Below are 13597 nucleotides of genomic sequence, written 5' to 3'. Positions count from 1 at the left end.
ATTCTCCCTATTCTTCCTGGCCTGTTTGGTAAAGGCCAGGCAATGCCCACACTTATCGGTCCTATGCCCCTCGCCGAGGCAGAGGAGGCATAAGTTGTGCGGGTCCGTGGGAGATATTTTGGTTTGTTTTGTTTTTTTAGAAAAAGAATGAACAGAGGAACTACAAGAAAGAGAAACTGGGATATATAACGAGGAAAAGGTAAGTTGAAGAAGATAACCGTAAAGGAGCACGTGGTCAGATCTAAGCGAGAGACGAGCAGGCACGAGGCACAGTGAATGGCGGTCGCAGAGACTGAGTAAAATGGCGGACACTCCACTCTATTTATACTGCAAGGGGGGGAGGGGAGGGCAGCATTTTCCTGCCAAAAACCCTTAGCTTTCTAATCTTCTGGCCAGGCACTGTGCAGGCGCAGCACCCATATGTGTGATGCACAGAGGCCACGACGAAGAACTGCAAGTTATTGGCCTTGGAGTACAAAATAAAGCAGGGCACAGGCTGGTAGAATTTTGTCAAGAGAATATGATGGTCATAGCAAACACTCTTTTCCAACAACCCAAGAGACGACTCTACACATGGACATCACCAGACGGTCAACACAGAAATCAGACTGACTATGTGCTCTGCAGCCAAAGATGGAGAAGCTCTACACAGTCAGTAAAAACTAGATCATGAGCTTCTTATTGCAAAATTTAGGCTTAAATTGAAGAAAGTAGGGAAAAGCACTAGTCTACTCAGGTATGACCTAAATCATATCCCTGATGAATATACAGTAGAGGTGACAAATAGATTTAAGGAATTAGGTCTGACAGAGTGCCTGAAGAACTATGGACGGAGGTTCGCAACACTGTACAAGAGGTAGCAACTAAAACCATCCCAAAGAAAAAGAAATGCAAGAAAGCAAAATGGCTGTCAGAGGAAGCTTTACAAATAGCTGAGGAAAGAAGGGAAGCAAAAGGCAAGGGAGAAAAAGAAAGATACACCCAATTGAATGCAGAATTCCAGAGAATAGCTAGAAGAGATAAGAATGCCTTCTTAAATGAACAGTGCAAAGAAATAGAAGAAAACAATAGAATAGGAAGGACCAGAGATCTGGGCAAAGATGGGCATGATAAAGGATCAAAATGGCAGGGACCCAACAGAGGCAGAAGAGATTAAGAAGAGGTGGCAAGATTACACAGAGGAACTATACAAGAAAGAGCTTAATGTCCCTGATAAGCACGATGGGGTGGTCACTGACCTCCAGCCAGACATCCTGGAGTGTGAAATGGGCCTTAGGAAGTCTGAGCAACAACAAAGCTAGTGGAGGTGACAGTATTCCAGCTGAGCTATTCAAAATCTTAAAAGGCGATGCAGTAAAAGTACTACACTCAATATGCCAGCAAATTTGGAAAACTCAACAGTGGCCACAGGATTGGAAAAGGTCAGTTTACATTCCGATCCCAAAGAAGGGCAATGCCAAAGAATATTCAAACTACTGCACCATTGCACTAATTTCACATGCTAGCAAAGTTATGCTCAAAATCCTACAAGCTAGGCTCCAGCAGTATGTGGACCGAGAACTACCAGAAGTACAGACAGGATTTCGAAGAGGCAGAGGAACTAGAGATCAAATTGCCAACATACACTGGATCATGGAGAAAGCTAGGGAGTTCCAGAAAAACATCTATTTCTGCTTCATTGACTATGCTAAAGTTTTTGATCGTGTGGATCACAACAAATTGTGGCAAGTTCTTAAAGAGATGGGAGTACCAGACCATCTTATTTGTCTCTTGAGAAACCTGTATGTGAGTCAAGAAGCAACAGTGAGAACAGGACACAGAACCACTGATTGGTTCAAAATTGAGAAAGGAGTTCGGCAAGGCTGTGTACTGTCACCCTATTTAATTTATATGCAGAGCCCATCATGAGAAAGGCGGGGCTAGATGAATCACAAGTTGGAATTAAGATTGCTGTGAGAAATATCAACAACCTCAGATATGCAGATGATACCACTCTAATGGCAGAAAGTGAAGAGGAACTAATGAGCCTCTTGATGTGGGTGAAGCAGGAGATTGCAAAAGTTGGCTTGAAACTCAGCATTAACAAAACTAAGATCATGGCATCCAGTCCTGTCACTTCCTGGCAAATAGATGGGGAAGAAATGGAGGTAGTGATAGATTTTATTTTCCTGGGCTCCAAGATCACTGCAGATGGGGACTGGAGCCAAGAAATTAAAAGACACTTGCTCCTGGAGAGGAAAGCTATGGCAAATCTAGACAGCATACTAAAAAGCAGAGACATCACCCTGCCAACAAGAGTGTGTATTGTCAAGGCTATGGTTTTCCCAGTTGCAATGTATGGCTGTGAAAGCTAGACCATAAAGAAGGCTGAGCGCCAAAGGATTGAGGTCTTTGAATTGTGGTGCTGGAGGAGACTCCTGCGAGTCCCTTGAACTGCAAGGTGATCAAACCGGTCAGTCCTAGAGGAGTCAACCCTGACTGCTCTTTAGAAGGCCACATACTGAAGATGAAACTCAAATACTCTGGCCACCTGATGAGAAGGAAGGACTCCCTGGAGAAGAGCCTAATGCTGGGAACAATAGATGGCAAAAGAAGAAGGGGACGGCAGAGGATGAGGTGGCTAGATGGAGTCACTGAAGCAGCTGGTGTGAGCTTAAGTGGACTCTGGGGAATGGTGGAGGACAGGAAGGCCTGGAGGAATGTTGTCCATGGGGTTGCAATGGGTCGGACATGACTTTGCAACTAACAACAACAGAGGCACAGCAGGAGATTGAGTATTCCTTAATATTTGCAACTGCCTTAGAGTTTTGCTAGAGGTGACAATTGTCACTGTATAGACCAGAGGTCGGCAACCTTTAACACTCAAAGAGCCATTTGGACCCATTTCCCACAGAAAAGAAAACACCGGGAGCCGCAAACCCCTTTTGACATCTTAAATGAAGATAACACTGTATATATCATTTTTTACCTTTATGCTATATATAAAAAAACTATAGTGTGTTGCATTTATGAAATCAATGAACTGCTACAGAGAAAACAAATTTTTATTTCTGCATGCAACAAAAACATTTTGATCTTCAAAAAAAAAAAGACACTGGGTTGAAGGTTACTTTCAAATAAAATACTCAATGTCTATTTGAGTCATACTCATATTTATGAAATAAAAAGACGAACTTAAATTATCCACCTGCTGTCTGCTTCTGTGTGCCCTCATCCTTTTATCACATGTACTGGAGGGTGCAGTCAGCTGTCAACCTGAATAAAAAAAGAACTATTTGATACTTTCATACAGTAAGTAGAGTTTCTGCAATACAACAAATATAAATAATAGTCTGGTGAACAAACATCCCTCTCCCAATGTAATAATGTTGCTGGAATTTTTATAAGAATCTTCTTAAAACAAGGAAGTCGATCTATATCTTCATTATGATTTAACTGCAGCTCTTGTTCAGTCACTAAAAACTGTTAATCTTACATTAGAAACTAGTAGGACTCCTTTCATTTATCTTGAATAGAACAGCTTTCTGCAGAGTCAATGTCAGTGCTAAAGGGCTGCATGCATTAAACAGCAAACCCCATAAGTTTGTCAGCAGTAAAAGCAAATGAATCTACCCACGTACCATTAAACGTTCAGTTTTCTTCAGAAACCTATCTTTTCTTCGATTTATCCATGGCTGGCCTATGGGGGGGGGGGGAAGCTCAGTAAATCTGCACAGGTTGGCTGTGCGGAGATATAGGTGTGTTTAGTGACTGATTAGCAGATAAACAGTCAGGTGATGTGAATTCTGACAGGTCCCAAGTGCAGCTTTTAACATTCAGATGAAGATTACATTGGGACAAAGAGAATCTTTTCAGCAGCGTTTTGTGTAACAAGAGAGCCTGCAGGAAGCTTGTTCCAGGCTTTCCCAGCACAATAGAAGAGGAATGTAGCAATTTACTTAACCTGCTAGCACAGCATTCCTGACTGGATGCCTCATCATCACCTATTGGTATTTTGTAACTCGAGCCTCAGTCGCAGATCGGCGGCTGTGCCAGCACGTATTTTGAGTGATGGAGCCGCAGCAGAGGGATTCAAGAGCCACGTGCAGCTCCGGAGCCGCGGGTTGCCAACTCCTGGTATAGACAATTGTGACTATACACAGGGCCTTAACAGCATTATGGGCCCCAGGCAAAGCAGTGTACTGGGGTCCCTACGACAACTACAACTACTGTTACTTTTGGAAGTTTTCCAATTTTCCAAGGGTTAACATACACAGATTAGTATGGGGCCCACGGGCAAGTGCCCATCAGGCCCATGCGTTAAGATGGCCCTGACTATACAGTGTCAATTTGGGCAGTATACCTGATGATCAGGATCAATGGTAGAATATATGCTTCTACCTCTGTCTCTCCTTCATCGCAGTAGTATCAAAACTATTTTCAGAGGTGGGTGCTGAGAAAATACAGCAAAAGACATACTCGTAAGCTTGGTCCACTGCAGTGCATCACTAAGCATGGGTGGTGCAGATTGACTGATTTGGTGCTAGAGAGGGTTTTTCACACTTCTCACATGTAAACCCTGATGGAAGTGAAAGCTGAACTGTAAGAAACGCTCCAGCAGGTATGCCAACTGCAGCCCTTAAGCTACTTAGTTCCTCATTTAGGGAATACATGGGGGAACACAGATTCCTCCATTTGCATTTGATTGTCATGCTCTGGTCTTATTTTTGCAGAAGTGGTCACTCTACTACTTCTTTCAAGGCAGCAGAAACCCACACCATCATGCAATTATGTCAAAGCTGAAGGTCAGCCAAGCAGAGGCAATGAAACCAAGGCCTACAGCAACAAAAAAAGAAGAGCAGGAGTTTGGGGAACTCCCTGCTGCATGGGATGGAAACATCCGTATGCAACAAAGATCCATGGATTCACCCAGTATGCTGGTTCCCTGCAGAGAAGTAAGTGAGTTGTTGCTGCTTATAACATTCACTGACACCTATCCCTTCTTTCTCATCCATATGGGAATAAATGATACTGTCAAGTGAAGAGTTGAAGCAATCACACCAGATGTTGAAGCTTTGGGATGAAAACTCAAGAACTTTGGACCCAGATAGTTTTCCCATCCATCCTTTCAGTACTTGAAAGGGGAAAGAAAAATACTCCAAGGTGGTGTCAAGATGAAAGATTTAGATATTGGGCTACATTTCCTGGAAGCTGCACCTTACAAGGACTGGGAAGTATCTGTTTGGTCACAAAGTAAAGCAATTCAACAGGAGAGCTTTAAACTGGTTCCTACAGGGAAGGAAGACGTTAACTTGGGAATTACAGTGGACAAAGGCTTATACACCATAACAGAGAGAGCAGCTCAAATAGCACCCAATAATAGTCTTCCCAAAATGTAGGAAGAAAGCTAAACTATATAGCACATTGATGTCTATATACTAATGTCCAGAGTAGGGAAAACAAACAGCACAAACTAGCATGGTTAATCCAGGAGGGTGAATACAACTTGGCAGGATTTGCGTATCTGCCATCCAGGAAAAATGCTGAATTGAACAGTCTTGCCATTCTAGAAGAGTGCAGATGCAGAGTCTTCCATTTGCTGAAGAGAAGCCACTAAAATAAGGAAGAGGAATGTGTGTTCTTCCAGATGGTGTTGGTTTGCAATTTCTATGGGCCCACCTAGTACAGCCAATGACAAAGGATGCTGGAAGTTGTACTCCAACATTTGGAGAGCCCGCCCTCCAAGTAAAGTAAGATATCCACAAACCGATGGGAAAATGTTCACCAGTGTTTATCAGTCATCACTGTACATCCTAAAAAATAATAGCTGAATAGAAGCAGCCATGCTGAATCAGACCAAGCATCCACCTAGCCCAGTGTGGTCAGCCAGCTGCTCACAGGAATCCCACAAGCAGGACATGAGGGCAGCATTCCATTGCTGCTGATTCCCCAGGGGAACACTGCCTCTGATACCAGAAGTAACATACAGCCATCAGGACTAGCAGTCATTGATAGCCTTATACTTCATGAATCTGTTCAATCCCCTTTTGAAGCCATCCAAACTAGTGGCCATCACCACATCTCATGGACATGAATTCCATATTTTAAGTATGAGTGGTGTACTTCTTTCTACCTGTGCTGAATCTCCCACCAATCATGGGATAACTCCAGGTTCTAGTTTTGAGGGAGAGGTAGAAAAATATCTCCCTATCAACCTTCTTTATATCATGCATAATTGTGTGTTCCAATCTCATCTCTCCTTTTACATTCCTTTTCTCTCAACTAAAAAAAATCTGTTGCTGTAACCTTTCTTCATAGGAGAATTATTCACACTCTGTTTGGATAATACTTGGTCTACACTAAACAACCATGGTGGGTCAACTGTCCCCATCCCTTATATGCAGTTTTTGTGGAGAAATCTTCCATTTTTCAAAGCTACACAAACACAAGCCGTATACAATGGTATTGATTCTGTCTTCAGGATACAATAAGGCTAGGATGACATCTTGTGTAATCTACTTCTTTTAAAAAATACTTCAATTTAAAATGTGTATGTGCCAAATAGAACATCGCCCTAAGTCAAACTAAGTGTGGGAGGGTATAATCTAGGACTGAATAAGGAATGTCCTGCATCCTGGAAAATCATTGATTTCTACAGGTCATTAAAAGTGAATAGAGTATTTCCCACTGTCAAAGGTGACAACCACAGAGAAAAACTTGGCATCTTAGAAATTAATGGAGTCATAGACAAGAAGCATGAAAATAAATGTTTTATTTATTAAAGAGAATATAAGAACCATACATTCAAAAATCATAAAAATGAAAATGGTTTTGGCAATGTTAAATGTCAACAGCCATTTAAAAGTCAGTATACAAACTAGCAGTTCATTGTGTACATTAAGACACACAGAAAATGTGAATGGCTGAAGGGGATAGAAACAAACAGGAAATTAACACAGTATAATTCTTAACAAGCCAAGATGAAGTAAAATCTAGAAGGAAAACAACATGTTAAATAAATCCCAGCAAATGTACCATGGAACAAGTGTGTTTGTGTGTGGGGGGCACATACAGATCTGTGGGCTTATGTGACTCCTTAACAGGAGTGTGCATTTATAGCTAATTATGGAGCAAAGGGAGAGGTAGAGAAGAAAGTCCCAAAAGGCTGCAGGATGATTTTCTTGGGAGGACTTGGGGTGGGAAGAAAGCAGATTTAAGATTACAAGACAACATGGATTTGGAAGCATGAGAAGTGCTGGGTTACAAACTGAGCAGAGAAGGTGACATGCTGCTGAAAGTAATTTTTGATCAGGTGCCTGGAACATGTTTTATCAAATTTGCATCTGATAATCAGTGAGAGGTAGGAAAAGATTTAAGTTGGAGATAATTCAGTTGCTAAAAATATGCCTCTCTCTCAGTAATGGCAGAGACTTTGCCTTTCCAAGGCAAGGATGGAGGTAGTTTTCCAGGTTGATGGCACCAAATCAACATCTCCAAATCACAGGTACATTACAAAGGACATTACAGGTACTTTGTAATGCTCAGGCTCAATACAGGTGGCAAATCAATCCCAATGGGGATGACACCTAAGGGATAGGTAGTAATAAAACAAGAGTGATATTAATGACAAACCTTGTGGGACAACATTCTTGTAAACCCTTTGTTAAACATTAAGATAACTGGAGACACAAGTGAGAATTGAGAAAGGGGGAGTGTGCTTGATATAAAATCCCCTCCTAATTTTCAGTATGTTTGTATTTGGTGGGGAGGCGGAGGAGAGTGCCACCATGGATGCAAAAGGAGGTGGTTAGAGGGATTAGACGAAAGAGGCACCTCCGTAGGAAATGGGTACTGGGGCAAATAGACAAAAGGGTATACCGGGAGGAGGAGGCCCATTGCAGAAGGATTCTTTGCAAGGCTAAGGCTGATTATAAGCTGAGACTTGCCAAGAATATCAAGAGCAACAAAAAGGGCTTCTTTCAGCAGGTAAATAGGAATAGAAAGGGGAGACAAGTGGTGGGACCACTAAATAAGGAGGAAGGAGACCCAGTGACTGATATGAGGGAACAGGCACAGATGCTAAATGACTATTTTGCCTCTGCGTTCTCCCCAAAGCAGGATGGGGGATATCTGCATAGGAGATCAGATGAGGCTGGGGACTTAAGGGCACAGATTAGCATCACCCCCCCTTGAAGTCGAGGGGCTCCTCAGGGCATTGGACATTACAAAGGCGCCAAGCCCTGACGGGTTACACCTGAGAGTACTTAGAGAGTTGACAGGGGTTCTCTCCTGCCCGCTGGCCTCCATTTTTGAGACCTCGTGGAGAACAGGTGAAGTTCCAGAGGACTGGAGGGTGGCATCAGTGGTCCCAATTTTCAAAAAGGGTAGTAGAAGGGACATGGGGAATTATAGACTGGTTAGCCTTACGTCCATTGTAGGAAAAACAATGGAAAGGCTCATAATAGAGAGAGATCTAGTGATGCTAGATAGGGAAGGGAGGCTGACAGCCACACAACACGGCGTCCGCAAAAACAGGTCCTGCCAGACAAACCTTGTGGAATTCTATGACAAGGTTTCGAGATGGCTAGATGGAGGGAATGCAGTGGATGTGGTATACCTGGATTTCAGCAAGGCCTTTGACAAAGTGCCCCATGATATCCTGGTGGAGAAACTGAGTTTTGGGATACACCAAAGCACTGTCCGGTGGATTAGGGCATGGTTGACTGACCGAAAGCCGAAGGTAACCATTAGCAGGGAATCATCGGGATGGCGGCCAGTGACAAGCGGGGTCCCCCAGGCTCTGTCCTGAGGCTGATCCTGTTTAATCTTTTCATTAACGATATGGAAGAAGGGGTGAACAGTCTGCTAATCAAATTCTCAGACGACACTAAAACTGGGGCAGTGGACACAACTGAGCAGGTACTCCAGATCCAAAAGGATCTGGACAGACTATGAAAGTGAGCAGGAGACAACAGGATGGCATTCAATGTGGATAAGTGCAAGGTCTTGCACTTGGGGCATAGGAATAGCTGTCATAAGTACAGGTTAGGTGACAAGTGGCTGGAGAGCAGCACTTGTGAAAGGGACCTCGGGGTGCTGGTTGACTGCAGGCTAAACATGAGTCAGCAGTGTGATGCGGTGGTCAAGAGGGTGAACGCCACCCTTGGTTGCATAGCCAGAAGTGTGGCTTCTAGATCAAGAGAGGTATTACTACCACTCTACATGACTCTGGTGCGCCCGCAACTGGAGTATTGTGCTCAGTTTTGGGCCCCTCATTAAAGAAAGGATATAGCCAGGTTAGAGTCAGTGCAGCATAGGGCCACAAGGTTGGTGGCCGGTTTGCAGGGGATGAGGTATGAGGCGAGACTGAGGGAACTGGGTCTCTTCAGCCTGGAGAAGAGGAGACTCAGAGGGGATATGTTGGCGACATACAGGTATGTGAGGGGATGTCACATGGAGATGGGTAGAGACTTGTTCTCCCCTGCAGAGGAAGGCAGGACGCGCTCCAATGGAGCCAAGCTCAGGGAACCAAGGTTCCATTTAGATGCCAGGAAGCACTTCCTGACAGGACCCCGAGGGTGGGGAATGGGCTTCCACGAGAGGTTGTTGAGGCCCCATCGGTGAGGGTGTTCAAGGATAGGCTAGACATGCACATGGTAGACATGTCATGAGCAGAAATGGCTGGAGCCAGGGGTCAGACTAGATGAGCCAGGAGACCCCTTCTAAATTGCGCTGTTTCTATGTTTCTATTTGGGACTTTGTATGTGAGGTGACCTTATCACATGGATTATATAAAGTCAGGCTGCTTACATGCAACTGGTGTTCTTTGAGTAGTCATCTGTGCATTCACACATTTGGGCTCTGTGCCTGTATTGAGCTTTGGGCTCTGTGCCTGTTATTGGAAGGATTCTGCACTGTTAGTTTGGGCAGAAGCCCCTCCTCTTCCTGTTCTCTGCAGCTATGTGGAGATGGTCCCACCCATTCCCTCATTTGCACTGAGACCCCCTATAGATTCCAGGACCAAGGGAAAACTGTTGTACCATCCTGCAGAGGGGGGTAGTTGTGTTCAATTCAACATGAAGTAGGGCCAGTGGGTGGGCTGGCAGATGGCCACTAGAAGAATCAGAGTTTCAGGTATGCAACCTTTCTTCTTCATGATCTCTGTGCATCACACATGTGGACAACTAGCAAGCTTACCCTGGAAAGGCTGGCAGGATGGTGTCATCACTGGAGGATTGTGGAAAGGACTACTCTACTGAAGGAGCAGTCTGCCCTTACATGCATGTCTAAGCTTGAGTAGCGCTTGATGAACATTGAAAGTATGGCCCATATAGCTGCTCTGCAAAGGTCCTGCAAGGGTATTCCCATAAGGAGGGCTGTGGACGTCACCATCAATTGTGTGAAGTGAGTTCTTGGAAGGGCCAAGAGTTGTAGTCTGGCATGCCTGTAGGCTGTGCAGATGGTATTCATGACCCAGACTGCTAGAAGAGGAGATCTTCAGCCCTTTTTGAGACAGTGTGTGTAGAAACTGGAGGATGTGCTTGATTGTGGTATCCTGTGGGTCAAAGGCTTCCTGTCATGCAAAGGTGGTAAATGCCTAGCTAGGCAAGGCTTTCTCATTGAAAAAGAGCAGAATCGAGGATGGTTCTGGTACCCTGTGGCACAGTATCAGCTATGGAGTTTATGGTGTAATATGCCATGCTATGAGGCATAGACTGTTGATGTCAGGGTGGAGGATTTTGCCTTGGTTTTGTGAAATCAGCTCTGGGCTGTGAAGGAGATGGAGGAATGTCCAGAGGCACTAATGTAGAAGTTAAGCAAACCACAGTTGTCTTGGCCATCTGAGTGTGATGAGGATGCAGTCTGTCTTGTCTCTCCTGATCTTCAAACCACCCCCATGATCAGGTGGCAGAAGTACAACAGTCTTTACAATCAGTGAAGGAAAAATGCATCTCCCAGGGAGCTGATCTCTTGTCTCACTTGGGAGCAGAAGTTCATGTAGACCGTGTTGCGGGCTGTACCAAATAGGTTGACTGTTAGTGTGTTCCATGTATTGAAGATCTCTTGGAGGTCTCTGGTATTCAGCTGCTACTTGTGCATGTTGAGGCTCATGCAGCTGATAGAGTTTGCTAGCATGTTGCTTGTGCCTGCCATGTGGATGGCCATGCGGGTTAAGCCCCTCCTGATGCTCCAGTCCTGGATCCTGATGGCCAGTTGTCAGTAGAATGAACTGTGTTCTTCCCTGTTTGTTGAAAGAGAATGCCATGGTGGTGCTGTCAGTGGCCATCTGGCCTTGGCATCCATGTAAGGATGTCTGGAAGGCAGTCAGGGTTTTGTGGACAGCTAGCATCTCAAGAAAATGTACACGTCTTCTGGTCTCCTGTCGATTCCAGGTCGCCTGGCTTCTCAGGTCACTGCAGTGTGCTCTCCATCCCAACTGATGGGCCTGGGGGTAAGACGCTGATGCCTGTTGGCAAATTCCAAGGGTTGGTCCATCAGCACCAGCTGTTCCTGGTGGACGTCAAGGCATGTCTTGAGTGGGCTGTCCAATGTGCAGTACAACCCACAGCCTTGCGAAGGGGAGCACTGCCACTGTCACAGCCAAGAGTTTGAGCAGCTTTTATATTCTGTGGGCAATAACAGTTACTCCGATGTTGAATTTGATGACCATCTTGATCAGCATGGATGCTCTGGATGATTGGAGGAGAGCTTTCACTTAGGATGAGCTGAGGGGAACCCCTATGAAAAGAATGAAGTGGGTGGGGAAAAGAATGGATTTTTGTGGTTTATATATATAAACTCTCAGGTTGTGCAGGAGAGAGCAGTTTGTGTGCATGTATAGCAGGAGAAGTAGTATGTTCTGTATGGTGACCATGCAGAACTTCCTCAGTGGGAAAAGAGATTGATACCTCTGAGGTCTAGGATCAGTCTGAGTACCCCATGTCATTTTGTTACCATGCAGTAGTGAGTTGAAGCCTCAGGAAAGGCTGGAATGAGGGACTCTCTCTATGGCCCCCTTGGAAAGCAGTGCATTGACCAACATCTGCATCAGGGATGATGCTCCTGATGGCCTTGATCCGGTGGCCTCTCTCCATGATGGATAAGACATTAGGATTCAGGATTCAGAAGTTATTGCTTCCTATAAGGGAAGGAAGAGAGAGAGACATCCGTCAAAATTGGTGGTGGTGGGGAGCAGCTGGCAAGAACAGTCAGCAATGGCACTTGTTCCCTTTGGGCACTTTTGCACTTGCTTGAAACAGACCATGGTGTTGCACCTGAGGGGGCTGCTTGGGAACTGTGCATGTGCTCATCATAGGCCTTGTGCTGGCATGGAGGTTGTGGCCCCATGAACCACTTATGAGGTCTGGTGGGTGATTGCTGAAAACCCATCCTCCTTGCTGTCATCCCAGCCTTCTGCAGAGTCCATGCACTCATCCTTGTGCAAGTTGAAGGAAGGAAGGCCCTCAATACAGGAGTGGGTGTCCTGTGGCAACCTTGCAGAGCATAGCCATGCATGCCTCCTGATGGCTGCAGCACCTATTGTTGCCTTGGCATCACAGTCAACACGCTTTGCCTTAGCAATCTGTTGATAAGACAGCTTCAAGGTCTCTGACTAGAAGATGTAGACCAATTCTCTGTAGTTGTTAGGGAGACGTTCATGCATGGCATTGATTTTGTCCCACATAGCAACAAAATCATAGGAAAGAGCAACATAGGAAGCAGGCCATGATGGCCTCATAGCTGGAGATTCAGAGGTCATGTAGACCCACCTGGTCAGACTATCCAGGTGTTGCCCCCATCCCCTGGTCCACCAGCACTACATATTCCTTTTGCAATTAGCCCTCAACAATGACCAAATTGGGTCTCAGGTGCTGGAAGTACAATGGGATGCATTGTTCTAGGACCCAGTATTGCTGTCAAGCCACTGGATCTATGTCAAGGTTGATAGATCTGGACATCCTTTCAAGATCAAGAATCACGGTCTTCCCCATGGGATGTCATAAAGCTCTTTCAGGATCAACAGGAAGCTGGTGATAAGTTGGAGGCACAATCTCATTCCAGTTGCGGTGACTGGGTGTCAGTCCCAGCAAGATGCCGGTGGAACACCAGGACACTGAAGCCTCTGAAAGTGGTTGGGTGGATTGCCTTGACAATGAAGCTTCCAAGCGTGGTTGGGTTGGAAGCAGGGGAGGAGTGTCCCATATTTTCCCCTCCGATACCAATGCTGTGCTTTGGTTTGTAATGAGTGCTCAGGCTGCTCTGGGTTCAGAATTGAGCATTCTGTTGGGACTGACCAGCCCCTCAGTGTTGATGGTAGACAAGGACTCCTTCTTGGGACTGAACCATCTTTCAGGTCCAAGTGCTCTCTCAGGACCAAAGTATCTCTTGGCTTCAAGCATCTTCTCAAGACCAATTGGGCCTTCAGAGTCAATGGTAATAGGTGTTCCCTCTTGGAACCAAATAATCATTTGGATTGAAAAGATGGGTGAAAAGGAGGCTGAGCATGGAGCCAAGGAGAATATGGTAGAGAGAAAAAGGCAATAAACACTTAAAAATACATGAGGAGAGATGCATTTCCTGACCTAGGCATGGAAGCACTCCAAAAGGAACTGGGGGA

The 13597-nt window shown here is 45.1% G+C and overlaps 1 protein-coding gene across 2 annotated transcripts in view; it reads right to left on the bottom strand.

Annotated features, from left to right (window-relative positions):
• Positions 1 to 3225: 3225 nt before the first annotated feature.
• Positions 3226 to 13597, bottom strand: part of LOC123033155 (zinc finger protein 318-like) — a 36416-nt gene continuing 26044 nt past the window's right edge. Inside the window, exon 7 of one of the 2 annotated variants that reach the window (XM_044449883.1) lies at positions 3226 to 3255. The gene's annotated coding sequence lies outside the window, so the exon portion shown is untranslated. Of the gene's footprint in view, positions 3256 to 9652; positions 12119 to 13597 lie in introns of those variants that run through there. The other variant, XM_044449713.1, reaches the window with a different exon arrangement.

This window comes from Varanus komodoensis, unplaced genomic scaffold (assembly GCF_004798865.1).
Source record: "Varanus komodoensis strain SLA01 unplaced genomic scaffold, ASM479886v1 scaffold1, whole genome shotgun sequence".
In the NCBI taxonomy this organism is placed as follows: domain Eukaryota; kingdom Metazoa; phylum Chordata; class Lepidosauria; order Squamata; family Varanidae; genus Varanus; species Varanus komodoensis.
Note: the sequence above shows the minus strand (reverse complement) of the source record. Positions and strands in the feature narration are given on the sequence as shown.